At 44.1% G+C, this 16464-nt stretch overlaps 2 pseudogenes; one reads left to right on the forward strand and one right to left on the reverse strand.

Annotated features, from left to right (window-relative positions):
* Positions 1–260: 260 nt before the first annotated feature.
* On the reverse strand, positions 261–954 carry LOC123044956 (putative ATP synthase protein YMF19; annotated as a pseudogene).
* An 8978-nt stretch (positions 955–9932) lies between these two features.
* LOC123044955 (putative cytochrome c biosynthesis ccmC-like mitochondrial protein) lies at positions 9933–11113 on the forward strand (annotated as a pseudogene).
* Positions 11114–16464: the final 5351 nt, after the last annotated feature.

The following is a 16464-nucleotide window of genomic DNA, read 5'->3' on the forward strand; positions in this document are numbered from 1 at the left end:
TTTCAGTTGAAGAAAAAAAGTGATCCACCTAGAATATATGATCGATACCAAAAGATTGGATGTCATTTCTCAACACCAGCTTCTCACCTGGAGGAGGGAAGGGAGATATGAGCATAGCGATAGCGGTATCTTTTCCTCTTTTGATAGAAGCCCACACGCCCACTCTTCTACCCCCCCGTACTACAGGGTATCAGGGGCCTCATGATCTCCACGAACAGAGATCACTACACAGGAAACAGCTATATGAAAAACTTGCTTGCTTCTTCGAATCTCGAAATAACAGAACATATAGAAAGTGTTTTTGTGATTTTTCCATTCTCTTCGGGGAACCTATAGAAAGATTATCAGACGGCTTTCATGATATTATGCTTCCTTGCCCGTGTGGAACATGTGTGAGCATTATGTTTTTCTAACAAGTGATCCGACTGGAAGAAGTGTTATATGAGGACTTCGAGATCAAATAGAGAATCTGTCTCTCCATTCCTCGTGAGCCACTTATTTCTCCGAAATCAGAGATCAGAGTGATTTTCCTCCTTTTTCCCAAATAGTCAACGGTCTTACACCATTGGGATACTTCGGATAAACTGGAGTACATATATGAGAGACTGGTGCTAAAACCTTTTCTCGAGATATCTTCCAGATTCTTAGGGTCCTTGCTCCGGATCTCGCCCCCCGGTGCAAAAGCAGTTGGTTCCGTAGTTTGAGAATTCTACTAATTCCAAGTATTCCATTATTATTATTAAATAAGAGAATATAAAAAGTAAAGAGGAGAAGACATAACCAGAAGAATTGTGAGAAATAAGTTAATTTATCAAGTTGAGGCATTTCGATTTGGATTTCAAATAAGAAAAAAGGATTTTGTGAAATTTAGGAGTCGTTCGAAAGCATCAAGAGGGAAGAACTCAGATAGAAAGGTAGGCGAAGTTGGCGGCCAACCTAATTCCCCTCCCAGTTCTACCCTTGTGCATCCCCTTCGTAAACGATTTCCACTGGATCTGGAGATTCCCCGGCCCCCCCCCCCGAATCATCATCTTCGGACCCCGAATCATCATCCCACCTATTACGCTTCCGCGAAGAAGAAGGGCCTGCCTCGTTCGACCCATCATTTGCTTTTGTGCTTTCAGGGGATCCCGTGGAATGAGCCTCCTGCTCTTCCAAAGGCGCATCGGGGTCGGGAGAATCCGGTTCACCGAGCTCGGCGTGGCGAAACCGCTGCGCCAGATTGGTGGCTATTGCGATGAATTCGCTTGCATCCCCGGCTTCCGTATAATCGGAGAAGATTTGTTGAAGAGTATCTCCTCCCTCACTATTCCACAATACATGATTTTCAGTGAACGATCACGCAGATTCACCTTCCTCTAAAGGAAGAGGAGTGCCTACTTCGTGAAATACTCTTTCAACCTTGGAAGTCAACTCTGCAATTATGTCTTCGGGATGGGCGGCGTGCGCCATTTCCTGCTGGAGGTTTGGTAGTCCGCCAACGGGAGGTTGGTCTATGGGAAAGTCACCCTCATTAGGAGCATTGGTCATGACAATGAGACTGAGACCTACTTTTCGAATTCTCAGAGGCTATGAGATCCACTTTCTTTTGGAAAAGAGAAGGGAGAAGCAGCATTTCAACTGTGTGAGGATGGACTCTAGACCCACTCGTTCTGATTCTTTGGTTGCAATTTCTCAAAATGGATCATAAAGTTGATCTTGTTTACTAACTCACTCTCGAAGTAGAAGTACCGGACCAGGTAACCAGAAGATAAGGCCACTCGGCAAGACTGGACTAGTTTAACATGGCTATCTAGTGGAACACTATATATATAGGACTTGTAGAGCTTGAAAAAGCTTGTTTTGGTCTTTTTTTCTCTTTTCTGGGCACTGAACTTCATAGACAGACTTACCAACTCATGAGCCAAAGTAGCAAATTTCTACTTCTTGGGAGGGGCGGACTCTACGTTGGTAGATCGAACTTTCGTTTCTTCCTTCCATTTCATCTGTTCAAGTAGTCTCCTTTTCAAGTAGATACGCTTTGATACCAAACTGGTGTGCATTCTATGCTTACCCAGCGAGCGAAGGAGAGAGCCAATTCCTCTGTTCCGGTAGAGCCAATTCCTTTGGAGAATTCTTTAATTTCTTGTCTTTCCTCCAGTGAACAGAGTGGAAGACCAGGTATCTTCGTAGTTGGCTCTGGAATGATTGCTTGCAGGATTTCATATTTTCCAGTGATCAGCTTAGTTGGAAGAGATAGATAGGAGAAGCGAATGCCAGATGTGCGGTGTGCCAATCAATCCAATTTCATGAGATCGAGTCAAGATAAGAAGGCAAAATTCTTTGGAGTAAAGTCGCCTGGAAGAAAGAATAGGAATTGATCTAGCTATAGTATAGATAGAGTGTCAGATGAAATGCTTGACAAGGCAAGGAAACAGAAATTCCACATCCTCTGTTCACACTACCTGGATTGGAATTGGTTCTATCGAGATATACTGACTTGAAACAGGAATTTCTTGGTAACTGCTGCTTCTTTGAAGCAAGTGCTTTCGGGTTGGCTCTTCTGATATGTGTATTTGCTACCCATACGGAACAATTTCATTGATGAAAGATGGATGGCTATTCTCCACATTTGCCAGCACAGTGCACTTTTTCTTCTATTTCGTGATTCCTTTCTTTCTGTCGCCATTTGAAAATGGATTTCTCCTCCTGGTTTTAGTCACACACGTCTTTTCCACCTAGGAAGGATGCCCCTTCCTATTTTCTAATTTTAGTCGAAAATACGATTCATGTTATTTGCTACATATTAGCTTTGTTTTGAGGAATAGCTGCTTATTAAAGTCAAACTACTTCTAGTTAATAGCTTTGATTGTCATTATGATTTGATCAGTGATTATAACTTGGCCAAATACTATAATAAGTATTCACATACTGTTCTCAACAGCTCCAATATGATGTATTTAGCCGTTAATTGCTGCATTTTCTGGAGTACCGGCCAAAAACTGGCGGTTTTGGCAAGGCCTTGAACTTCATATATCCCTTTTTTACTCAATCCAGAATACCGAGAAAGTCAGATTGAATCATTTTGTTGACCTTTCCTTTGGATTTATTATCATAGGTAGTGTTCGAGATTGCCTCTGTGCGGTGAATGCTCGAATGTAGCTAACATCAGTTTTGTCCTCGCGTGGTTGAAGGAGATGCTGCTGCTGGATGGAATGCTTCCGGGGCGCCATGATCCTTCTATCAGGAATAGAATAATCGAGGGCACTGACTGACTGCATCAATAATCGCTTAGTGAGCTATTAATTGCCGCCAATAGCGCTTCGCTTGCATGCAAGGCGGCTAATAAAAGCGCCAGGTAGACGCGCGGAGATGCATTTTGAGTACTAGTGGTACTGGACAAGCTCTAGGGGAATAATCTCTTTCTTATTTCTTTCCCATGACGACTAGGAACGGGCAAATCAAGAATTTCACTTTGAATTCCGGACCTCAACATCCTGCTGCTCATGGTGTTTCACGATCAGTATTCGAAATGAACGGAGAAGTGGTGGAACATGCGGAACCACATATTGGATCACTCCAGTGCGGCACGAAGCCGCTGACGCTGAGTAGGCTCCTATGCTGCTAGCACGGTGGAGGTTTTGTAGCGCGTCATGAGCACCGGGCAAAGGGACAATTGGGCAACTCAAGCGAACTGCCCTACCTGACTTTGGATAAAGATAGAAGGGAGAAGGTTGTGAAGGTGGCCTCGTTATCCACACATCTGGTCGGAGGACCGACCTGGGTTTTCACGAGCGTAGGCGGGTCCTGGAGTGCCCGTCAAGGGCGCTAGCGCATACCCCGGGGTGATCATCACCACCTGCACCTCACATCTCGGCACAGTGGAACGTGTAACCCGCCTGCTGTCCAAGTCAACCACTGAATTTCCTTTAATTCATAGCGCCTAACAGAACATAGCAGCAAGGGACAACCCACCCATACAGAAAGCCTACGGGGAGGATGGCACTACTGGCAAAGACCGTCTGGCGAAAACGCCGCAGGCGCGAAGCGTGGTGGGCCTGCGCCAGGGGAGCATAGGGAGGAAAGGGAGCCCGGACGATGGAAGAGCCAGGGGAAGCCAGGTCATTTGACGGAAATGGAAGGTCCGAGTGGCTCATTCATTCTTGAAAAAATAGGGGGGGGGGGGAGCGAGCCAATGTATCAATGAATAGATACAGTCAACGGTATTAAGACAACGCTGCCTACACGCGAATTAGCTAACGAGGTCGAGTAGTCTCAATTTCACTACAGAATTTGTGAATGAATGCTGGGCTGGGCCACCTCAAATGGCGTGCGCCACATGCGGGGAGACCCGCACGTACGGTTTTCAGGGGGATCCGGCCGGCCGGTGCCCACCCGACTAGAGGGACTGAGAAATTAATCGAGTACAAAACTTATCTTCAAGCTTTACCTTATTTTGATCGTTTAGAGGGCGATCGCGGAGTCACTGAATGAAGTCCTCCCTCCCTTTCTTTCGGAGGTGCTGACCCACTGCGAGGCAGATATGACTAAGTGACATATTGAATATGGCGACGACTATAGCATGTCGTAGAAGGAGATAAGAGGTGGATCCAACGACCCACTAAGACTCACGTATCTACAACTACATTTCCGAGCGGCAGTCAAACGGAGGCGTGAATGCAAGATGCCAGCGAAATGATTAACCGGACAGAGGCTAGGGCAGCTTTCTTCCCACCGTGTCCTTCCTTGTGTGTCGGAGATACAAAGCGAGTGCACCTGAAAATAAGGGGAACTGAATCGATCTATTCCATGGCGAAGCATCCGAAGCATAACTGCACACTCACACGAACTTTGCCGAGAGATAGGAGCATTCGGTGGAACCGGTGAACTACACTTGCTTCTTGATAGATGTGTGGACAGAGGGCTCGTGGTACCTGCCGCCCGCCCTTCCTCCGCTTTGATAACTGTGTGAACGTAGAGTGGTCAGAGAAAAAGGGAAGGAGGTCCTCATACGGAGTCGCACACTTGAGCAGTGCGAGAGACTGGAGAATGGGTCGAGTAAACTCCCTTAGGGCCGATTAAATCACAGACGAGGAACTTTTCTTTCTTTTTTTCTTTTTGATTTGAAGGGTATGTTCTCAAAAAAGAAAGGCAGAGGTAAATACTTCGAAGAGGTGGCTCGGTAGGGATGGAATGGTCAATAGTCAAGTCAAGGATGACTTCTTTGTTGGCGAAACGATGGGGGATAGAAAGCACGCCAGTGATTCTCTGAGCCGGTCTTCATTTCGAACGCCTCGGGAAATAGGTCGAGATAGATGACAACACCTTTTTATCCTCTTCCTTACTGGGAAGGCGCATTCCTACTAATGTAATCTCCATTACAGATGGACAAATATTCTTATCTGCGGATCTATTCCATGCCAGAATTCGACCCGCTATTAATGTGGGTATTTCAGTTTCCAGAGTAGGATCCGCGGCTCAAATTAAAGCCATGAAACAAGTAGCTGGCAAATCCAAATTGGAACTAGCTCAATTTGCAGAGTGAACATAAGCATTGAACACCGACGGCTAGCCCATACATGCAAACACAAGAAATCAAACCAAACAAAGACACTTAGCATAGGAGTATATCGGAATCAAACTAAGACAAAGAACACCTGACATGAAAACAAATGTCTCCAGACACTTATTTAATTTAAACCAACCTTAGAAAACTAAAAAGAGTCTACGGACTCTTCTATTCTAGCGAGATGCTAGACGAATAAAGAGCACTTGCTGCTCCACCCGCAGCGCTTCCTGCCTCTCCTCCAAACCCTCTATGCGCTCTCTGGTAGCGTGAATGCGCGCTTCTTTCTTTGCAGGATCCATTGTTCTAACACTTGTCAACTGGTTGTTTAGCACTCTACGGTGCCCTTCAATCTCATTTTGCAGTTGCTCCATTTCGGTAGCAATTGCAGAAAGCCTGTTTGCGGTTGCAGCATCCATAGCAATGCGTGCTAGTACTCAATTTCTTTGTGATGAAGTGAAGATATCTATATAGCATTTATAGAGTGGTAGAGTAATATCGCCATGCAGTACGAATTGCATGGCTGCATGCAGCCTTTATGAACAAACAAACTTTGCAGAGCCGTTTCACCTAATCGATTCCGTCGGCGGATCATCCATGTCACGAATTGAATGGTAGGCACAATTCTTACTAGTTCTCCGCCCTACTTTTTTCAGTTGAAGACTATCAGGCCTGGAAATGGAAACTTTGGACCCGGGAGATGGTTTGATGTCTCGTACATAGCCAGCCCAGGGCGCTGCCCATAAGGGTCACTGTATGTAGGTTTTCAGCTCTAAGGTCCCCACTCATCACAATCGTTGGCCCTCATCCCGCATTGGAGCATAGCGTTTGTATCTTTCGGTGTATCAACAACATAGGCACCTGATATATTTGAACTTTAAACCATAAGGGAAGTTTTCACATAAGCAACCTTTCTCCCGTTAAAAGGTGGGTACCTTTCCCTTAATCCTTCTCCCATGCATGCTATTCTCCTGTTCCCTCGAAGGGCGGTATCAATACGGCAACCCGAAAGCTCGTTATCAAAGTGGTCTCTTCTCAAAAGCTTATCTGCCAGATGAAAACAAGTTCGTAGTAACAGGTGGCCGTTGAGCTCCTAGTTTGACTGTTGGTGCCAGACTAGAATGGAAGAATGCCCATAATACTGAAATGAAGAAGAATACCTCACTAATAAGAAATAGAGCAACACCCATTGTGCTTCCTTTCTTTTACTAGAGAGATTAGTCCAAGCCTCTAAATATCTTGAGGGCTTTGTGTTGGATCTGATGGTTGAGCCTTTGTTCTTTGCGAGCCTTGCCTTTCTCTTTTTTGCTCTGCTGTAGAGTTCTTTGATGGTCTATCTTCGCACCTGGCGCTTCTGGCGCTTTCTTCCTTCCACCTTCCTCTTGTACTCGACTCTTCCCCGATCACTCCCCAACAAAGGCTTGCTCGTCTTCGTCATAGTCCAAACTATTTCTCGTGTGACTGTGGTGCTTTCTTGAGCGATGACTTGGGAGGGTTCCAGTCACCCCTACCCGGGCAGACAACCTCCCTCATTCACATCAGAATTACACATTTAGTTGAAGCGGATTCAAAGAGCTCTATCGAGCAAGGAAGGAGTTTTCCTAACTCGGATTTCAACTCGGTGGGTTCCAACAGCTAACCTACACTTGAGAAGAACCATAACCCGTGTCGTCTTGTTCTCAGCGGTGAGCAGTCTCTTTTTCAGTTCATTACCAGGGAGCTACAAATGACACTGATCTAATCTCAAATTAGTCTAGCTGCCATGATCTTCCTGGTTGACTGAGCAACTTACATTCAGGGAAAGTGTGGTAAGGCGGGTAGCCTTGCACTGGCCGTTATCCCCGGGGGATGATTTTACTCGATAGGATCGTGGCACTTCGAAAGCTAGTCTATCGAATGTTTGTCGAAGCAATTGTCGTACGTGCTGAGATTCATAGGTCAAGCTATGTCAATTCAAAACGGCCTAAGTTTGAATGCAATTCTAGATCTGAAATAGGATCAGTTTCCGTACTTCTGTCTTTTTTAGAAAGTAAGGTCTGTATCACAGAGTCTAATTTCCTAACTCGGATTTGAACTCGGTGGGTTCCAGCAGCTAGCCTACACTGGAGAAGAACCACAACCTATGTCGTCTTGTTCTCAGCGGTGAGCGGTCTCTTTTTCAGTTCATTACCAGGGAGCTACAGATGACACTGATCTAATCTCAAATTAGTCTAGCTGCCATGATCTTCCTGGTTGACTGAGCAACTTACATTCAGGGAAAGTGTGGTAAGGCGGGTAGCCTTGCACTGGCCGTTATCCCCAGGGGATGATTTTACTCGATAGGATCGTAGCACTTCGAAAGCTAGTCTATCGAATGTTTGTCGAAGCAACTGTCGTACGCGTTGAGAGTTCACAGGTCAAGCTATGTCAATTCAAAACGGCCTAAGTTTGAATGCAATTCTAGATCTGAAATAGGATCAGTTTCCGTACTTCTGTCTTTTTCAGAAAGTAAGGTCTGCCGGTTTGCAACTCCGAAGCTGAAAAGGAAAAGTAAATAAGTGCATTTGGCCATTGTGTTTTTCCAACTTTCGTAATAGATCTGGGCATGCATGGTTTTCAATAGATAACCCTAGGCCTTCTTCGTTTCCCCACGGGCATTCACTTCTCTTCAAGCTCGGGATTAGCAAACATGGATCCGACGCCCATCTCTTTTTCCACTTTGCAAGGCTGAGAGACTTTACCAATTGAGAAAAACACTCTTGATCCTTACATCACATCTTTACTATGACTAAAAAGTGCCGGAAGGAGAAAGTCAAAGAAGGACTCGAAACTTGCAGATAATGAATATAAAGATGAAAGATTGAATGCTTTATCAGAGATAGATTTTGACTTGGGCTTGAACAAAGCCATTCTTCGCCTTTCTTCGCTAGTTCGCTTAAGTACATAGGTTATGGCAATACAACATTCTATCTTTTGCTTAGGCTTGAAACACTTATTTTCTTATTATCTTTTTTATTTTCTTTCGCCCTAGGCAATCTCTTTGCTTGCTGACATAAACTTTCAACATAGATCAAGTTGTTTTTTAGGAGTTTTACCTCTTCTTACTTCTTGACATCAAAAAGACAAGCGCTTACCTCCTTCCTAGCAACCTACATATCTGTCTGCTCAAAGCACATTCAAAGTATGGTTGACTATTCCTCCTTTACGTATCTCAGCCAAAGCCTACTTTATTCTCTGCAAGCCAGGTAGTTAAGGAATTAATTAACTAATTTGATTGGTGGTAGGCTCCGAAGAAAGCTTATGGATTCAGCACTTTGCTATAAGAAAGAAGCATGGTTGTCCGACAAAACTAGAGTTTTAAGTAAGCAAGAGATTGATTGCGTGGTAGGAAAGAAAGGAAACTACCAAGCGAGGGATTGTTTGCATATTATATACTTATTAACTTCCGGTCAGTAAAGTACTAGTTTTTTAGTTAGTAGTGTGCAATACTGTTTAAGAAATGCATGCAATCTAAGACTTATGAAAACGCATACTTGAGTCAAACTACACTAGAATAGTCAGTGAAAAACTACACTGAATTAGAAAGGTCTTTTCCTTGAAAGAATAGGTTTTTTGCATCAAGAGGCTGTGAGGAAATAACCACACAATCAGGTTGTTGGTTCAACCCAAAATTGATCTTCTTCTTTCTTGAACGGAATTTTTTTATTTGCAAAAGAATTGGTCAAAAACGCCCCGATCTTCCATTGAGAATCATCAAAACAATGAGAATTCACATTTGTTAAATAGCTTCTTAAATAGCTTGCCATTTCTTCCATTATCTCATAAATAAATAAATGATTGGTCTTTAAAAAGAAGGAACGACCTTTTTGACGACTGGGAGATCCTATAAAATAAAGAGCGTTTCGTAAACAAATCAGTGTCTTGTCTGAATCGAGAATAGCAATTCCATTTCTTGAACCACAGATATAGACTTTGAAATGGTGATCAGCTACCCGACGGCCGAGATGTGCATCGTACAAAGTAATTTAGTACAGACTATCGAAAGCATTGTCATTTTGCGATTTGAGTTTCGGAGATATAGGTGGTAAGTTATGGGTAATGCGGGGGAACTTTAAGACGAGATAGAATACCTAATATGGGAGTGGTTTAAGTGAGAGAATAGCTCCCTTACCAAACCAACTGAGCTATTTGCCATGTTTTTGACAAATGACCTAACTTTGATGTGATGTGCCCGGCTAGCCCGGATCATTCTTAGAGCAGTCGAGGTTACCGGAATTATGGCATCCCGTACAAGAACTGGCACTATTGTAACTCGCTATGGGCCTCCTGCCTTCTCAAAAGAAACTGGCTTTTGAAGAAATTACTCTATTTTACGCATTTAGTTGAAGCGGATTCAAAGAGCTCTATCGAGCAAGGAAGGAGTGCCATGCACGAGCGGAGCGAAAACTAAGCAAGGGGAATTCCGTCATTCCATGGAAAGCATGCGAAATCCTTTGATTGTTTATAGAATCAAAATAACTATATAGTCTTTCTTGTTCCACTTGCAAGGCAAGGAAAATAAAATGTCAGTTTCGTTATTACAACCTTATTTTTTTATGTCAAAGACAAAAAGCTACGCGCAAATTCTCATTGGATCTTGGTTGTTCTTAACAGCGATGGCTATTCATTTAAGTCTTTGGGTAGCACCACCAGATCTTCAACAAGGTGGAAATTCTCGTATTTCATATGTACATGTTCCTGCGGCTCGGATGAGTATAGTTATTTCTATCGCGACAGCTATAAACAGTTCCTTGTTCCCATTAACAAAGCATCCCATTTTTCTTCGCTCTTCCGGAACCGGTACAGAAATTGGTGCTTTTTCTACTTTGTTTACGTTAGTGACTGGGGGGTTTCGGGGAAGGCCTATGTGGGGTACCTTTCGGGTGTGGGATGCTCGTTTAACTTCTGTATTCATCTTGTTCCTTATTTACCTGGGTGCACTGCGTTTTCAAAAGCTTCCTGTCGAACCGGCTCCTATTTCAATCCATGCTGGACCGATCGATATACCAATAATAAAGTCTCCAGTCAACTAGTGGAATACATCGCATCAACCTGGGAGCATTAGCCGATCTGATACATCAATACATGTTCCTATGCCCATTCCAATCTTGTCTAACTTTGCTAACTTCCCCTTCTCTACCCGTATCTTGTTCGTTCTGGAAACACGTCTTCCTATTCCATCTTTTCCCGAATCTCCCTTAACGGAAGAAATAGAAGCTCGAGAAGGAATACCACTAAAAACCTAGTTCGCTCTCAAATAAAAACCTAGTTCACTCGCTAAAGCATCCATGGCTGAATGGTGAAAGCGCCCACCAACCTAGAAAGGCAAAATGGGTCAAAAAGTAGGTTCGATTCCTGCCGGATGCACTGCCTCTTAAAGACAGAAACAGAGGAGGGAAAGAAGGTAGTATAGGGAACTTGCTTTTGGATTCTTATCGAAAGTGAATCCCTCTAACACTTCTGTTAGTGTTTTATGAGAAAATCTTTTATAGACACAACAAGTGTGAAAATCCTTAGTCACTAGGCAAGAAAGCTCGATGGGAACAAAAAGGATATAATTAGTTCATAATCAAAAAATGTAAAATTTCAAAGGAAAGAAGGAATGGCAAGTTTCCCTCCATTGAACATCAATCAATCTAGAAATAGGTAAAGGAAGACGTATCACAGGGGTATTTTGCTTTTTTTCTATTCACTTCCGCGGGGTTCTAAATTGAAAACATGAACACAAACGAAATCGTATTGAAATTACATAAAAAAAGAAAAGGGAGTAGTAGCTCTTGGTTTAAAGAAAAGGGAGGAGATGGATCGAATTCAGTCTTTTTCCTTTCTTTGATGATCTTCAACACATCTATTTGAATTCCCTGTGAGTGAAGGATTTCTCGTATGGAGAAAAACCTCTTGAGCGCTATCTGATCTTATTTTTGTATTTCAAATATGGGACCTGCCTTTTTAATGGGACATCCTGGCAACAGGCCTACTCATGCATGTGGCCAAGTACTCGACCAATCCTCGGAGCGAAGGGATGAATGAATTCTCGAGGTCTGGTTCATTGAGGTCAGCATCACATGAAACCTTTAGCACTTCCGTTTGATATTGAATGGAGTATGGCTGGAAGGTCAGCCTAGCTAGTCTTGTCAATCGGCCCTGACTCGTCCTCTCCTTGGTACCTACCGCTATTGAACTTTGGTACCTATATTCCTGAAACAAGACAGACCTTCATGAAGACCTTCTATTTTGGAATAAGATCGGACATTTCCACATTAAGGTGAAATTACATATGAGGAAAATAATCCTAGACTACGAAAGCTGCCCTTGTGTGGTAGAACCAGGTCTTCCATCGGGCGGTCAGCCAAGTACTAAAGCCCCTATCTTGATATAGAATAGAAGTGAGTTCACACTAAAAATAGAAGAAGCCCTATGATTTTGGAGCCCTGCTATCAATCACTTCGGTAAAGGGATCGAAAGATTATGGTCTAAAATAGAGATTTGAGAGTCCCTCGTGTGAGTACATGCTGAAGAGCAAGGAGTGAAAGTGTGTTCATCTTTCTTTCTGCTAGTTGTTTCCTGCTAATAGTGATTAGTGAGTGCCCCATACATAGCCAATGTCCGCCCGTGTTCACATCCAGTCTTCTCTGTACACTAGTGCAGCTTCCAGCTCTATGCTATGTATGGTAGTCGTTTGACTCAGGAATCCCTGATAAAAGCTTTTAGTCCGTGCCTGGCAGTTTCAGCCGTGGTCCAGTCCAGCAGCCTCTTTTCGATCCAAGAGTCGCATGAGAAGAAAGCTTCCGGTTAGCTTCAGTTAGTATTAGTTAAATAGAACAGGAACCTCGTAACTATGCCAAGCTCGATCTTGGTTCCAATGCTGCAGAGAAAGGTTATGGGTAAAAAGAAGGTCTTTATCCTGGTGCTGCGGAGACCGGTGTTGCTGATCAAACTCATTTTCTTTCGAGGAGATCAGAAATCTATGAATTTCTGCGAAACGAATTTACATATTTATTGCGAGGGGCTTTGAAAAGCGAAAGGATGAAGACTGATTTAGATCCTCTGAAAGCGCAGGAAGTATGCCTTTTGAGCTTTTTCTCCACCCACCTCTGAGCATCCTATTGGAATGGTCCGAGGAAAGACTACGTACGAGAAATCATTCTCATAGCCAACTTTCCTTCTTCTGAGCAAATAATTGTAGTATTTAGTCCAACCAATCATTGGTGAATCTATGTCTTTCGTGAAAAGTGGAGTATTTGTGCCCAAGATCTTTCTGTTCCCTTTAGTAGGTGCACACATCTCGTATGGTAAATATACCTTTGTGCCCTATAAGGTAAGATTGATTCCGCCTAGGAGGGCCAACCGAGCGAAGCTCTTTTTTTTGCCGTGCCGTGAAGTGCAATTTTCTCTTATGTGTTTTAGAGAGGTTGTCGAAAAAAGACGATCTATAGAGATTCCCCATCTATATCCAATCGAGAATAGAAGCGAGTCGCTTCCGGCGTCGGCTTGTAGTCTCTGCAGTCGGCACACGCACGCGCCCGCCATCATGCCTCCTTGGTTCAGGACGAAGCCAAGCGAGACATACGATAGACGAAGGAAGCGCCCACCCAGCAGGAGGGCTAAAACCTGTAGTTTTGAAGTTCCAAACTCCAGCTTCGAAGCTGGAGTGCTTTAGCCCTTTTTAAGCAAGAATCACCGTCTTGAGCGCCTTGCGCGCTCAAGAACAAGCAAGGGATGAGCGCTTTGTTGCTAAAGCGGATATGTTTTCTTGCTGGGGAAGGCTAGTTTGATCGAGGATTGGAGAGGAGGGATAGGTGGAATAAAAAAGCTCGGGATGGATTTTGGAGTCTTTCTGCGAGCCGTGTGAGCTAGCTAAAGATCCATCGTTATCCTTTCCAGCAATGGAGGCGGAATCAATGGTCATGTCAGGTTTCAGATTCAAAGAGAGATGTCAAGCAAGCGCCGAATCTGAGTACTCAACTTGCCCGACCCGCCTCTTCCACTAGACCTCGTCTTTTGAAGAGCAGCAACCCTACAAGCCTAATAGAACCTTGTTTCCCTATTACTAACTTTTGCTTTGAGCGTCGCACTCCAGTGGCTTTCTTTCCTATGGCTTGGATGGGGGTCCTCAACAAGATCTATATCAGTGTCATTATTTACTTATTTAGACGATAGATGATGATAGAGAGCAGACTGGCTCTGAGGAAGAATATCTTAAGTAGTTGAATCCGCTCCGCTAGGTTAAATTGTATGATCTGAATGTAAGAGGACTGCTGCTGGTGACACAATTTCTTTTTGGTCTGAAGAATGAACTTAGAGCTACAGTGGAAGTGCACATGCCTAACTCAATTAGTGAAGCTGCATCTTTTGCTCAATCAAGTGCGGGAAGGAGTTTTGGAGAGAGGCAGGCACTACATGAACAAGAAGGACAGTAACTAGAATTAGAAGTCAGTTGCCCCGCAGCAGCAAGGCTATGTCTCAGTCAAAGTTCGACAGGGGGCAAAACAGTTGCTGTCCTAATAGAAGTTCATGTCGATCCAGCCAAGCCAGTGCCATCATTAGAAAGTCCGGCCATTTTAGTTTCAGCCAGTTCAAGTTAGGGCAAGGAGGAAAGGAAGAGAGTAATGCAAGGATGTAAAGAATGAGGCGCTAGAACAGACTGGCCCGCGGGCTTCCAACCTGACACCGCTTTGCTACTTTTCGAAAGAGGAAGAGAAGTTGCTTGTACGAGACTGCGCCTCCCAGCTGGAAACTCCAATGGCATTTTCGGTAAATGAAAGCAAAGCGAAGCTTTACGACCAAGAAGAGATAAGCATATTTTATGAATGATAGAAGGAGTGCTCCCCGAGCACAGGCTCGCTTGGAAGGATAGATCACTTGAGGGAACGAACGAGGAAGACCGATCCCAAATAAATAGAGTTTCCGATGTTAGGAGGAATTCCCTTTAATAGGGAAAGCTTAGATCGGTACCTCTGGCATCGGTACCTTGACTAAGCGCCCTGGGCGACCAGACTCGACAAGGGTAAGATCCCAAATCTGTTCCTTTCCTGTTGTAAAGTCTGCACCCTTAGAGGTGGCATCCCTTTACGCATGAGCCTTGTTAGTGCATGTCTCAGTCCCTTGAGACATGCTCAGTCCTATGTTAGGAAACCAAATAGTGTAATTAGCTTCCCCCTCTATTCCCGGCCATCGTATGGACGAGGGCTCCTCTCCCTCTGCTCTGCTGCCCGGAAAGGTATATATATACTTAAATTAGGAATTGAAAATGCTTGGGCTTGCCTTATTCTCTCATTTAAGTCCTTCAATTCCCTTATCCAGAATGGAGAGGGATGTTGTTGAAGGGAAGGAACGGAGGTAGATCGTTCCTCAGAACGTAGGAGAACAGGACCCACGAATCAGCTCTAGTCAGGAAAGCCAGGGCTCTGAGCTCTTATCCCTTCATGGGTAAGAGCGAAACCCGCAGTCCAGGGTTCTAGGCTGCTTAAGTAGAGTTAGCAGCCGTATGCCCCGCATAGGGGAGACATGGACTTTAGTCCGTATCAACCCAGTGCCGCAGGACTGTTCCTAGCCTCGAGGAGTGAATCCGAGAGGCGTGACTGGAGCAACTGAGTGGGTACTGGGAACCGTAGAGATGAGGATAGATCTACCGGGGAGGGGGAAACAAGATCTCACGGAGTGGAGCCCACTCCTCTAGTCCTGTCTTGAGCTTAGCTTTCTTTTCCGTTGAATTAGTTTCCTGTTTGAATCTTCCTTTTCAAATAGTTGGCAAAGCTAGACTTGATCTATTGAATAGGTCTAGCTTGCGCCTTCTATTCCTTTTGGAAGGGGGCTCGGGAGAAACCTTTTATCGGAAAAAAGAGCTGAGTCAACTTGCCCAAATTTTCAATTCACGAAATTCATGTGACTAAAATATCAGAACAGATGCTTCTAGGAATTGGTACAGCTGAAATTTCTCGCACCACCTCATCAGGGAGAAAGAAAGCTAATAAACTAAGATGCCAATCCCTATTAGGAATGAGATAGTGGGAGAGAGACAAACCTTCCAACATCTTTGACATGTTCATAGGAATAGGCCTTCTATTCAATGCAGTCCCACCGAGCCAAGGGTCTTATAATTAAGCAAGCCCTCGAGAGGGCTTAGTTGATCATGATTTCTGTTTTCTCTTTCTTTTCCTTTTTGTTTCGAGAAAGATATCGTTCGATTCTCCTTCTATTGATTCTTTTCCGATCGAGATGTACGGATCCATGTGTCTACATACATAGATTCTGTTCATGGATTAACGAAAATGTGCAAGAGCTCTATTTGCCTCTACCATTCTATGAGTCGCTTCCTTTTTGCGTATGGCACCCCCACTCCCTTTGGCAGCATCTACTAATTCGGAACTTAATTTGAAAGCCATATTTCGACCCGGACACTTTTGGGATGCTTCTAATAACCAACGAATGGCAAGTGCTCTTCCTTGTTTAGATCCTATTTCAATCGGAACTTTCCGCGTCGATCCTTTTTTATTACGTCTTGTTTTTACTCCTATATTGGGAGTTACTCTACGTATTGCTTGACGTAAAACCAATAGTGGATTTGTTTTTGTCTTTTTTTGAATCTTTTTCACGAACTAGCAACAAGGAGCTTTTCCAAGCAGATCTCCCTGTTCAGAAAAGGGCAGGAAACAGTGGGTTTTCCCGAGCGACCGATCCTATCTGTGGTCCAACAGCTTGATTTCATCAAATTAAGGAAGCCAAAAAAAAAGCAAAACCGAAGGAGAGACTTGTTTTATGAGCAAGAACGAGGGAGGCCCCTTCGAGACCCTACCTATCGAAGCCTTGTTTTAACAAGGGAGTTAGCCGGGGCTTCTTCCTCGAGTCCTGTCATGATCCCGCACTCGACGAAAGAGCTTTGCTCAATTCATTCGATTTCG

Source organism: Triticum aestivum, chromosome 2B, assembly GCF_018294505.1.
Source record: "Triticum aestivum cultivar Chinese Spring chromosome 2B, IWGSC CS RefSeq v2.1, whole genome shotgun sequence".
Taxonomy (NCBI): domain Eukaryota; kingdom Viridiplantae; phylum Streptophyta; class Magnoliopsida; order Poales; family Poaceae; genus Triticum; species Triticum aestivum.